General features: G+C 47.1%; 1 long non-coding RNA gene across 1 annotated transcript in view; it reads right to left on the bottom strand.

Moving 5' to 3' along the window:
- LOC143667482 (uncharacterized) overlaps positions 1 to 11,483 on the bottom strand; it is a 97,711-nt gene extending 86,228 nt beyond the window's left edge. The window contains exon 1 of the long non-coding RNA XR_013168055.1: positions 11,096 to 11,483. This is a non-coding gene — a long non-coding RNA (uncharacterized LOC143667482). The remainder of the gene's footprint in view (positions 1 to 11,095) is intronic.
- Between the last annotated feature and the right edge of the window lie 654 nt (positions 11,484 to 12,137).

Below are 12,137 nucleotides of genomic sequence, written 5' to 3'. Positions count from 1 at the left end.
GTGTGCAGTTCAATGGTTTTTAGTACGTTCACAGAGCTGGGCAGACATCGGTGTCAATTTTAGAACATTCTCATCACCTCAGAAAGAAATCCTGTACCCTTTCACTGTCACCCCCAACCCCTCCCACCCCTCCCACCCTAGGCACCCATGAATTTACTTTCTTTCCCTAAGAAGTTGCCTGTTGTGCACATTTCATATCAGTGGAATCGTACAAGGTGTGGGTCTTTCCACCGGGCCCCTCTCACACAGCGTGGTGTTTCCAAGGCGTATCCATGTTGTAGCATGTATCAGGATTTCATTTCCTTCTATGGCCAGATAATCCACATTTTATTTATCCATTTGTCCGTCGCTGGACATTTAAGAATTTTTTAAACATTAAAGAACTTTTTGACGGATATTGAAGAACTATTAAACCTAATGCTGCTAAGAATATTCATGCATAAGATTGTGGGAACTAGGTTTTCCTGTCTCTTGGGTTTACACCTAGTGGTGCAATTGCTAGGTCGTATGGGAATTTCATGTTTAACATTTTGAGGAACTGCCAGAGGCACATCTTATATTTCCTTTTTCAACCCTATATTATGGAAAATTTTCCAACATACCGAAAATAGAGAAAATGCTGTAGTGAGTAGCCTGTACCCAACCTCCAGCCTCAACAGCTTTCAACCTTAGGTCCTCTACCGCCCCCTCCCCCACTTTTCTTTTCCACTGGGTATTTTAAAGCCAAGTCAAACACTGCCTTTTATGTTGTTTCCTTGGCTGAGAGGTCAACATTTTCTCTTGCTGCAGACCTTCAGTCAAAACCTCCCATGCCCACATCCTTGGGGGGATGGAGCATGGGGAGAATGGAGGAGTTGGGGCAGAGTCCAGAGTGGGGCAGTGTGGGCTGGAAAAGGACCAGCCCCCGAGTTAGGCAGGACAGGCTACACGATTTGCGGGAGCCAGGCAAGAATGAAAATACGGAGCGCTTTGTTCAAAAATTATTAGGAGGTTTGAGACGGTGACAGCAGAGCATTGAACTAAGTGTGCAGACACTGTGCCCCCTGCACCGGTCAAGTGAGGCCAGCACACCCTGAGGCTGGCAAAAAGCAAGATTCCTTCTTGTGCAGGAATTGAGAGACTTGCGTGACTGCGAGAGACAAGCCACCACCACCCCCATCCGTGGAAAGATTCCAAAGAAAGTTGGGTCTCCCATGGCATGTGGGACAGGGTTCAGGCCAATCTCAGTTGAATCTCCAAAAATAAGATGACCCCAGCTGACATGTAGGTTATAAGTGCTTAAAAAAAAAAATAACCATTTGTCTTAAGCCTTCTTCCCTGAGAGCCCGCAGTTGTTTTATTTGGCTGCACCATTTTGTCCTGGGCTCTGAGTGTACTCTGATACCATAGCAGATGACACGGCTGCAGCCTTCGGATCAGGAGCCCGCTGGTCAGCAAGCCATCTGGGGCAGCGGCAGGACTGGGGATGCCCGATAAAAGCAGGTGGCTGTGGGAGACACTGGCCACCAGTCACAGCATCGAATCCCTCCCAGCTCAGACAGACACTCATTATCTTCAATCTGCCTCCCCTGACCACATAGCCTTGTTTTCTCTTCTTAGCTGGACTGACCACCCAGAAGTCTATAATCTCCTTTGCTCGAGACTCCCTGAGATTCAGACCCCCTGGTGTGTGTTGGAATGACCCCAAAGGTGTCAGGAAGGGACATACAACCCGGGGTGGAGGGTGGGGTGGGCAGAGAGGGTGGAGGGACAGGAGGGACTCAATGGGGAGAGAACAGGTACGGTGACAGGACCTTCCAGCTCACCCCATTCTCTGCCCCGCCATTCATTCGTTTGTTCATTCATTCAACTCTGGGAGTACCTGCTGTCCATAAGGCTCTGGGTAGCTTAAGTAACCTGGTGGACTCTCCCAGGTCCTGCCCTCATGGAGATGGCATTAAGAGAGCCCATCACACACCAAGCCATGACAACACGTTTTCCATTCAATTAAAAGGATGCAATGACACTGGGAGAAGACAACTATTAACTGTAGATCTAAGTAAACCCTGCTGGCAGCTTTGGGGCTTGTAGACAGCCAGAGTGGGGTCCTAAAGCAAAGCCCGGCTGCTTATTGAGATAACTCCCAGCAGAAACAAGGGTAGGAGAAGGCCTGGGAGGAGGCAGGTGGCTCTGAGTGGGGTTTTTGTTTGTTTGTTTCTGGCCTGTCCCCACTCTTCTCCTGATAACAGACCTGCCCTTGTGACTGCAGAAGCAGAAACACAGCCAAAGTCAGGCTCGTCAAAATACTCAACCCTCGGCCACACTGATGAATCCTGGCCCGGCCAGGTGGCCAGTACAGTTGGTGGCAGCAGCTCACTTTTGAGCCTGGCCACCCTGAAGGGTCCTTGGTGATCATGTGAAGGAAGGCCGGCCAATCCAGGATTATCCAAATTGGGGTGGGGGTTGCTTTTTCCCTCTCTCTGGCATCCACTCAGGGAGGTGGGCTCTGCCTGTTTGTGGCCCCGGAGAGGAGGGTAATGAGAGAGGAGGAGGGAGAGGGGTGGGGGTTGCAGAGAGACTCCGGGGCTGAATCCTGCTGAGAGCAGCTCAGCCTTTTCCCCTTTCCTCGCCTCGCTACCTGAATGAATAAATCCCCTATTCTCCTCCAGTCAGATAACTTAGCCTTTGTTGCTTGCTGTCAAAAGGGCCCCATTTCAGGACTGGGGGCACTCCTTCCCTCTTCACGGGAGTGTGGGAAACTTCAAAGGCATCTGTTTATCCTCAGAACTCATAATCTCACCCCAGGGTGCCGGCTGGACCTTCAGGTCAGAGAACCCTGGGGTGCATCTCCACGTGTCCCCTCCAAGGGCTCCTCATTTCCAGCTCAATCAGAGCTAAACACTCTTGCTTGGGTTTCAAGCCTGCTCTTTGGCTTGCCTCCACTTGCCCAATCTCACTACCCACCCCCCACCTATGTCCTCCCCCATCCTGGCCAGGGTGCTCTCCACCAGGGGCAGAGAAAGCAGCTTTCCCTGTCTCCTGCTCTGATGCTCCCCGCCATGTATCCGTAATAGCTTCTTTAGGACCCGTTCCCCCAATAAGTGGGGCCCTCAAACATGGAAGCCAGGCCTCATTCATCTTTGGACCCGAGCATACAGCAGGCAGGCAGTAAATGGAAGGAGGAAGGGAGGGAAGGAAGGATGTGAGGTGAAAGGGGAGGTTATTCCTGCTCGTTATTCAGGTTCAACTCTTTGGTCATGAGTAGGTCCAAGACCTCTTCCAGAACATTCTTTCCACAGGTAGACGCACAAGCTCGTACCCTCACTGCCTTCAGGCCTCAACTCCAATGTCACCCTCCTAGTTAACTGCACTCTCCCAGCTTCCTTCCTCGACCCCCTGACCCTCTTCTCTGCTGTCTTGTTCTTGTAGCTTCTTCTACCATTGACTCTCTTCTAGGTTCTATTTATTTCCTATCTGTCTCCCCCTGTGAAATGTCAGCTCCAGGCAGGCAGGCAACTTTGTTTTGTTCTCTCCTATCTCCACGGCAACTGTTCCTGTCACTTAGTAGATGCTCTATAAATATCTGTGGAATGAATGAATGAATCTTTTTTGCGCATCAAAACACCTGGCCCTACCAAACTGATGGAGAGACTTTTTAAGTACTTGTTTGAAAAATGAGTTCATGCATTTTACAAGGGTTCTGAAAGTTGGGTTACGCACTGGTTTCTTAGGGCTACTGTAACCCAGGAAACACAGACCGGGGGACTTAAAATAGTAGACACTTATTCCTTCAGTTTGGGGTGCCAGGGGTCCCAAATTCGGCAAGGCAGAGCTCCCTCCCAGCACTGTCATGGAGAACATGTCCCTCACCACTTGGCTGCAGGCATCCCTTGGCTTGTGGCTGCATCACTCCCTCCTCTGGCTGTGTGGTCACGTGGCCTCCCCTTCTCCACATCTGTATCTGCTTCTCTTTTTATAAATGTGATCACATTTACTGTCCACCTGGAAAATCTGGCTAATCGTCTCGAGATCCTTGATTTTAATCACATCTGTTGCCAAGTAAGGCACTATCCACAGACTCTGGGGATTCGGAAGTGGACGTCTCTTTCTGGGGCCATCAATTAGCCCTACCACAAGGTTTTCACATCAAGGAACTAGAAAAGCAAAGACTCTTCCTCTCACCCCATTGTCCGGGCAGATATGCAATGAAAAGAGCATGATTGTATTATTACTGCTCCAGAGAGCAGAAACAATTTCAAAAACACTACTTTATGGTTTTTAGTTGTCCCCAAATTTTAAAATAATACCACACTTATGGTTAGAAAACAAAAGTGCAGAAAGAGCACGCTATTCTTGTAACTCCAATCTCGCTTTCTAGAAAAGTAACCACGACGTGCAGTTCGCATCACCGCCCTACATCTCCTAAGCACGTTGGAGTGCATGCATGTGTTTTTGCTCACGGCATTAAGACAAGTCCGGGGGCCTTACAAGATATCCCGAAGACACGAGAGCCTCCGGACCCACTTCATTCTTCCTGGGGGCGTCTAGCATTGCCGCTTACTGACCCTACTGGCTAACGCTTTGATTAACGCCAGGATTTGCCTTTATACTATATAGGCACGTTGGCATGTGGCCAAGTATACTGGTGGGATAAATTCCTAGAAGTGGAATTGCTGGGTTAGAGGCTATGTGCATTTTTAATCTCCACAGCTCTTGCCCTGTGCTCTTCAAGGGGATTGTACCCACGTCCACACCCATCGACATTGCCTGGAGTGTGTGTGTGTGTGTGTGTGTGTGTGTACTTATTTCGCACAGTCGAGAACGCAGTTCTAAGGCGTGTCGGGGGAAGCAGATCCCAGAAGAGGTAAGTGGACTTTCTGTGTGGACCTGGGTGGGGTGGACACGGCCGCCGAGGCTGTCCCTGGAGCTCTCTGGGGAGACAGGCATTCGGAACTCTTGTTGTTTGGGCTTTTATAAACAGAGGCAGAGCCGGGGGAGGCGTGCCAGAAGCATGCAGCCAGAAACATTGGGCAACTCTGTATTTATATCTTCAACGGGGTTAGAACGTAAATATGGTCAAAACATACTCTCCTTTCAATTTACACAAACAAATATGTTCCCAGGCTGACACTTCCAGTGCCAAGTTTCTAGGGGAAACAAAATTCTACTGTGAGATTATAAACCACTAGAGAGAAGAAGAGAATGGAAAAGCTGCCACGAGGCTAGCTTTAATCACCCAGAACTGGGCTGCTGAGAGGTGTCTCTTTCTGTCTTGGTTGCAGATAAACCTGCCAGTAAATTTCAGCAAATGCAACGTGGACCGTGTAAAGGCCAGAGGATGGAAAATGCTCCGGTTTTGATAAAAGGCGGTTCGCTCAACTTGGAATCTTCCTCCCGCCGGGTCAGGAGGTGCAGAATGCTTCCAGCGGAGGGGCTGATGGATTGAGAGGCAAAGAAACAAAGCCAGTGTGAGTTGTCTTTCAAGCGCCGTGCTAATACAAAACCAAGCAACTTGAAATTGTTCCAAGAGGGGATTAAAGCAACATGTTATTTTGAGTGATTGCTTAATTTATTGAGCCGGGGCTAGATCTGTAATGAAATACAGCCGTTGTAACTGATAACCTCCCGCTGCAATTGAATTTCTACAATTAAGGAATATTTTCCGAGAGTTTCTCTGGCACAGCTCAGAATTTTTAGTCTCAGTGGTAGGTGCTTTTGAGTACTCGTTTTCCAGGCAAGGTTTTGTGTTCTTTTTTTTTAAAGAGTGACAGCTTGATGCTATTCAAGAAAATAAGCAGCATTTTATTGAGACGCTTTATATATGTTATCTCTGATCCTGACAACAGTCCAGCAAAGTAACTCTTATATTCCTTGTTTCACAGATGCAAGGCTTGGAGAGACATTGAGTAACTTTCCGGAGTGATACTGGCCAAAACAGTAGCTACAGACCACTCGTGGCTTTTTAAATGTTAGTTAAAATTAAATTAAATTAACAGTTAAATTACTAGGGTGCACTAGCCAGAGTTCACGCTCTTAAGAGCCATACATGGTTAGGAACTACCTTACTGGGAAGGGCAGATACAGATCATTTCCATCATCACAGAAAATTCTGCTGGTCAGTGCTGTCCCAGAGATTCCACAGTTAGGAACCGACTGTGCCAGAATTCAAGCCATAGCTAGTGGGCTTTGAAGCTTATTCTACCACTGCACTTTGCTTCTTTCTTCTCCCCATTCTGCTGAGAAATGGCAATGAAGCAATGGTTCCAAATGCCGACTGCACATTCTCCAAGGAATTCTGATGCCAGGGTCCTCGCCCCAGAAATTCTGATTTAATTGGTATAGGACTGGGAAGGCATCAGGGTTTTTTATAATCCCCACATGCAGCCAGAAGAGACAACAGCTAAGGTGGAGCCACACACGATGGTGGAGAGAACTGGTTCCTCTGCCATGAAAATGTAGTCCTTGTAGAACCAGAAGATGGCTGTTCCCTTCTAGAGGTTTCCACCTCCTAACAAAGAACCCAGGTTTATTTCTGACAGAATGACTTAAATGCTTTCTCACACACTTCCTGCTTGATGGGGAACGTGATAGGGAGCTTTTGCTTTTATTAACAGCATTGGTTACATCATCATGAGAGGAGGAGTTGTAGATGTAAAGTCACAGAGACTAGGTGAAAAATCTTGTAGTCCCAAATTTGAACTTCACCTTAAAAAAGAAACTACGTCTTTCCTAGCTCTTCCATGGAAGAGGTTAGAAAGAGTGAGCAACACAGTAGTAATCGGCACCCCAAGCACCCAGTTTAGGATGTCTAAATCCACTTCTAATGGAAAGAAGTCAGGGCCCTAAGGAGAAGTGATTGGTTCTAAGTTAGAGGCAGAAAATGTACAAGATAAGCCTGGAACCACTTGTCACCGAGAAATTGAGGAAGTTGTCAAAGACTTTCAAGGTCGTGTTAAAAAGGATACAAGAAACAATGTGAAGTGGTTTCCACTGGCCAAAGATGGGACAATTTGAGCATTGTGCCAGTTTGAAAGGATTATATGCCCTAGAAAAGCCATGTTTTAATTCTGATCCATCTCATGGAGGCAGCTGTTTCTTTTAATCCCTATTCAGCATTATAGGTTGGAAACTTGATTAGATTATCCCACAGGGATGTGATGTGCCCAATTGTGAGTATTAACCTTTGATTAGAGGGAGCTGTGACTCCACCCATTGCAGGTGGGTCTTGATTAGTTCACTGGAATCTTTTAAAAGAGGAAACATTTTGGAGAGAGCCACGAGAACCACCAGAGCCCATGCAGCCAGAGACCTTTGGAGATGAAGAAGGAAAACTCCCCTTGGGGAGCTTCATGGAACAAGAAGCCTGGAGAGAAAGCTAGCAGTCATCACCATGTTCACCATGTGCCTTTCCAGTTGAGAGAGAAACGCTGAACTTCATCGGACTTTCTTGAGTGATGGTAAGCTCTTCTTGGTGCCTTAATTTGGACATTTTTATAGACTTGCTTTAACTGGGACATTTTCACGGCCTTAGAACTGTAAACCAGCAACGTATTAAATTCCCCCTTTTAAAATCCATTCCATTTCTGGTATATCGCATCCTGGCAGCTAGCAAACTAGAATAAGCATTAATCCGAATAAAAGGTCTAATGGATTGAGACACTTCACCCATATCCAAATGTATGAGTTCAGAATGCCACATAAGAAGAAAAAGAAAAGATAAAAGGTAAACTCCTAGGTCACCTTTGGAGGATGTTGGGGACCTGACTCATTATTTTGAAAACTGTCAAATAAAGGTAAAGAATCACACCCTTATCCTTTCTGCTATGAACCATGCTGAAAGGTGACCAAACAGTTGACATATTTTTCTTTATAGACATATCCCAGCTAATAAACAAAGACAGATGACAGGATTGGTAGACCACCATTTTGCAGCCGCTAATGAAAGAATGGATCTAGGCAATCAACCTCGATGGCTGCCACCATCACAAAGAGGGACAAGCAAGACACTATGTACCTCTGAATGGAAAGACAAATCAGCCACAAGGAAGTAGTGATAAAACATCAGAGAACATGTATCCAAGCAAGCTTCGAGATGTAACTACCAGTTCATCAGAAGTATAGTATTGGGAGAGGAACATGTATATTATCACTTACAGGGATGCAAGAAGCAAAACCCAGATTGTGGGAAACGTTAGAGAACAAACAACCCAGTTTCTTCAGCATATAAGTAGCAAGGGAAGAAAAAAGAGAGGGAGGGTTGACTAAGATCTAAGAGATGTATCAACCAACTGCAATGTATGAACCTTATTTGGATCCTGATTTTAACCAACTATAAAGAAAACATTAGTGAGACAACCAGAGAAATCTAAACACTGATTGGATATTTAGGGATTATTGTACATTTTTGTACATCATCAGTAAGACTGATGATGGTAAAAAAGAAAATCCCTTTTTTTTTTTTTGAAGTTATACTGAAATATTTGCCAAAGGAATGCAATGTCTGGAATTTGTTTCAAAATAATCGGGGGGGGGGGGGGAGGGTAGGGGGGAGGGTGTAGGGTATGTATAGATAGAACAAGATTGGCCAAGAGTTGGTGATTGTTGAAGCTGGGTGATGGGTACTGGCTTGATTGTATCATATGCTCTCTTGTGCGTGCTTGATATTTACAAAACAAAGAAAATAAGAAGTAATGACTGACAAGCCTTTTCCTTCCCTTCTCTCAAGGGTGTCGGGCTCATCTACTCACCCCACTGCTGGCATGTCTGGGGCAAGCCCTAAGCATACCACCTGCCCCACAGCCTCCCTGGCCACCACTGGGGAGGGAAAGCAGCATCTAAAAGGGTCCTCTCGACAGGGAGTTCAGGCTGGACTGCCAGGGTTATGCTCGGCCCGCCACAGCTTCTCCCTTTGGGAGTTCCTAAACTGATTGTCACAGAAAGTCACCCCCCATCAGAGCTGCCTCCCTGAACACGTCACCGTAGGAAGTCGAGGCCACTTAGAGGAGAGAACAGGACCTTGAATTCTATACGGGCTCAAGTTCCAACTTCATTACTGACAAGACCCTTAACTTTCCTGAGCCTCAGTTTCCTCATCTGTAAGATGGACGCAAAATGACCTCAACTAATTCAGCAAATCTTTGTGGTGGGGGGACAGTGGATAAAAGGACCTTATCTCCACCTCATGGAACTAGACTTTCGTGGGTGAAGGGCAATCTTAATAGAGTGTAGGTACAATGGTAAAGTACATTTTGTGAAACTTGACATCCCATCCCAAATTTTTGAAAATTGGCAGCAACCACTTAGGCGATACTGTAACTCTCATACTATCTCGTGAACCATAATATTCACGCCTGGCTATGCCAAACAGAATAATTTCACTTAAATTAATCCTGACATTTCCATGAGGGAATGGGAGAGGGAACATGGAAGGGGTAGTAGAAGGAAGGCCAGCTACGACCACATGATCGGTTGCAGGAACAAGGACTGTAATTGTTATGAGAATTTCTTCCTTATTTTGTTATTAGTGTTTGCACGTGTGTGTATAAAGCAAATATCTTTTTCTTCCCTCTCTTATCCCCTTATCATATAACACAAGATGTATTAACTTTACATCATAGAATTGAAGTTACAGGATTCCAAGGTGAAGGGTGAACGACATACCAGAACTTTGTATCATCTTCTGGGGAAGGGGTTAGTGAGTTTACGGTTGAACACAGGAGAGTCGTATCATGGTAAATGAAAGTATGACTCTATTGTTGTCTTTATTTGGAGATTAAGTATGGTTTAACGAGATGTGTGTGGGCGATGCCAAGTTGACAAGGGGTCAATTGTGATGGTTGATTTTATGTGTCAACTTGGCCAGGCTGCAGTGCTAGTTGTTTGTCTAGATGTTGCTGCAAAGGTATTTTGTAGATGTGATTAACCTCTACAGTCAGTTGACTTAAAGTAAAGAAGCGTATGCTTGATAATGCCGTGGGCCTCATCCAATCAGTTGAAGGCCTTAGGAGCAAAAATCTGAGGTTTCCTGGAGGAGAAGAAACTCCGCCTCAAGATTACGTCAACTCTTGCTTGAGTTTCCAGACTGATGACCTGCCCTACAAATTTTGAGCTTGCCAGTCTCCTCAATTACTCAAGCCAATTCCTTAAAATAAGTCTCTTAAAAACAACAACAACAACTTATTGGTTCTCTGTTCTCTGGAGAACCTGGACTGATGGTTTTGGTACTTGTTATTCCCAATTTATAGAAGAGGAAACCGGACGTAGAAAGGTGAGTAACCTGTTGGTATATGCCCCCCCCCCCCACTTTTGTATTCTGCCCACTGGGCACTGATTAAGCTGGGAAATGCAGCAGCATGGCTGGGGAGAAGGGGCCCAGAAGTCTCCCGTGGTGACGGAAGGTGACTCTTCCTGCCCCATTTAATTCTGTCCCAGAGTGGGTAACCAGTTGCCCCAATTTGCCTGGGACACAAGTTTTCTGGGATTGGGGTCTCAAGTGCTAGGGGATGAGGTGGTCACCCTACCCCATAGCAAGGTATCTAGGTGGACATTTTCCAGGAAATAAAGCCCAGGATGGAGCCATTGGGAAGGGCCATCAGCAAGGCCCTGTACAAATACTGGGGTTTTTTTTGTACCCATAGTCTCCTGGAGGGGACGCCCTGCCCCCGGTGATTTATCACCCTTCACCCTCCTTGCCCCACTCCAGTACATTCTCCCCACCACCCTCCCTCAGCCAGGATGCTCTTTTTAAAATGTAGATCTCATGTCACAATCCAGTTTATAATCTTAAAAAGTTTCTCAGTTTCTGCATTGCTTTAGGACAAACTCTAAATTTTACAAACATAGGAGGCTCTTGGTGGCTGGCCCCTGTCCACCTATCTGGCCTCCCTCTTGGGACCCCAGTACTCCCATGATCGGGACCATGATGGGGACAGATCCCGCTGCACCATCCAGATCCCATTTGAATATCACTTCCTCCTAGAAGCCCTCCGAGCCACACCCCTCCCATTTTTTTCCTAGCACCCTACCCTTTTCTGCTACAACTGCGGGCACAACTGTAGCCATATAACTATTTACGCAGCAGAGTACAATTGATTTTTAACATCTAATCTTCCCCTACCTGAGGCTAGATCATCAGCTCGCCGGGGCAGTGGCGGGTCTGAGACGTTTACTTCTCTTTTACAGCCCCTGGTTCGCTGGTGACGCATGAATGACACTTAATAAAGAGTCATCGAGTGGATAATCCATCCCACCACTTTCCACTGTGCCTCCCTGCGAAATGTCCAAACCTTCCAGCAGCCACTCTGGTGGCGAGTTCTTGTCTTAGGACGGTGTCCAGGACGTTGCCTGGGAGGAAATTATTCCAGAAACAGACTGGCACACAGGTTCCTGCAGGAAGATACGGCAGCCAGGATTGGATGTGTTGTTTCTTAAGTTATTATATCTACTCTGTCCAGTGTTCCTAAGCTCTGTTCACATCCCTATCCGGGCGGGGGGCAGAGGGGAGCGTTTGGGGGGGGGGGGTGTGGGGGAGTGAGCCCCAGGATTTAAGAAGATCAGAGAGCGCACTCCTTCCCTCTCTGCTGGTAATTGACGCTGGGAATGTTTATCACCAGCCGTGGCTGCAAAGTTAATAATAAAAATGTAAAACTGTGCTGCAAATTCCCATCTTAATTCCCCCCCGTCCTTAAATTAATTCCAGAGTTCTTCCAGATTTCTCGTTGCTAGGCTATAAAGCGCCAGGTTCGGCAGCGCCGATGCCGATTGGCCGGGCGGGCCCCGGCGGCTCCAATCAGAAGCCGGCAGCTGAGAGGCACGTCCGCACCGCCGCTCGCCCAGGGTTTTTGGAATTTTCTCGCTGACGTTACGAACCGCAAACGTCTTTGTCCAACTTTGCAGAACCTGTTCTCTTGATCTTGTCTCTTGCCGGAGTGCAGGCCGTTGGGGGATGCCAGAGGTCCTGGAATTTTCCCCGGGGAAGGGGGAGTCCCTGGGTCTCTGGGTTCGGGATGTGGGTCACAGAGCCTCAGCGAGGTGCCCCCCTGTCCCCCGCCTCCCGGCAAGTGGGAAACTTCAAACCCCCCCCAGGACTGAAGCCTACTGCACCACCTCCTGGGTTGAGGAAAACAGGATGCCACCGAACTTGGGGCTGTTGAGGCGGA

The sequence above is a fragment of the Tamandua tetradactyla genome, chromosome 23, assembly GCF_023851605.1.
Source record: "Tamandua tetradactyla isolate mTamTet1 chromosome 23, mTamTet1.pri, whole genome shotgun sequence".
NCBI lineage: Eukaryota > Metazoa > Chordata > Mammalia > Pilosa > Myrmecophagidae > Tamandua > Tamandua tetradactyla.
Note: the sequence above shows the minus strand (reverse complement) of the source record. Positions and strands in the feature narration are given on the sequence as shown.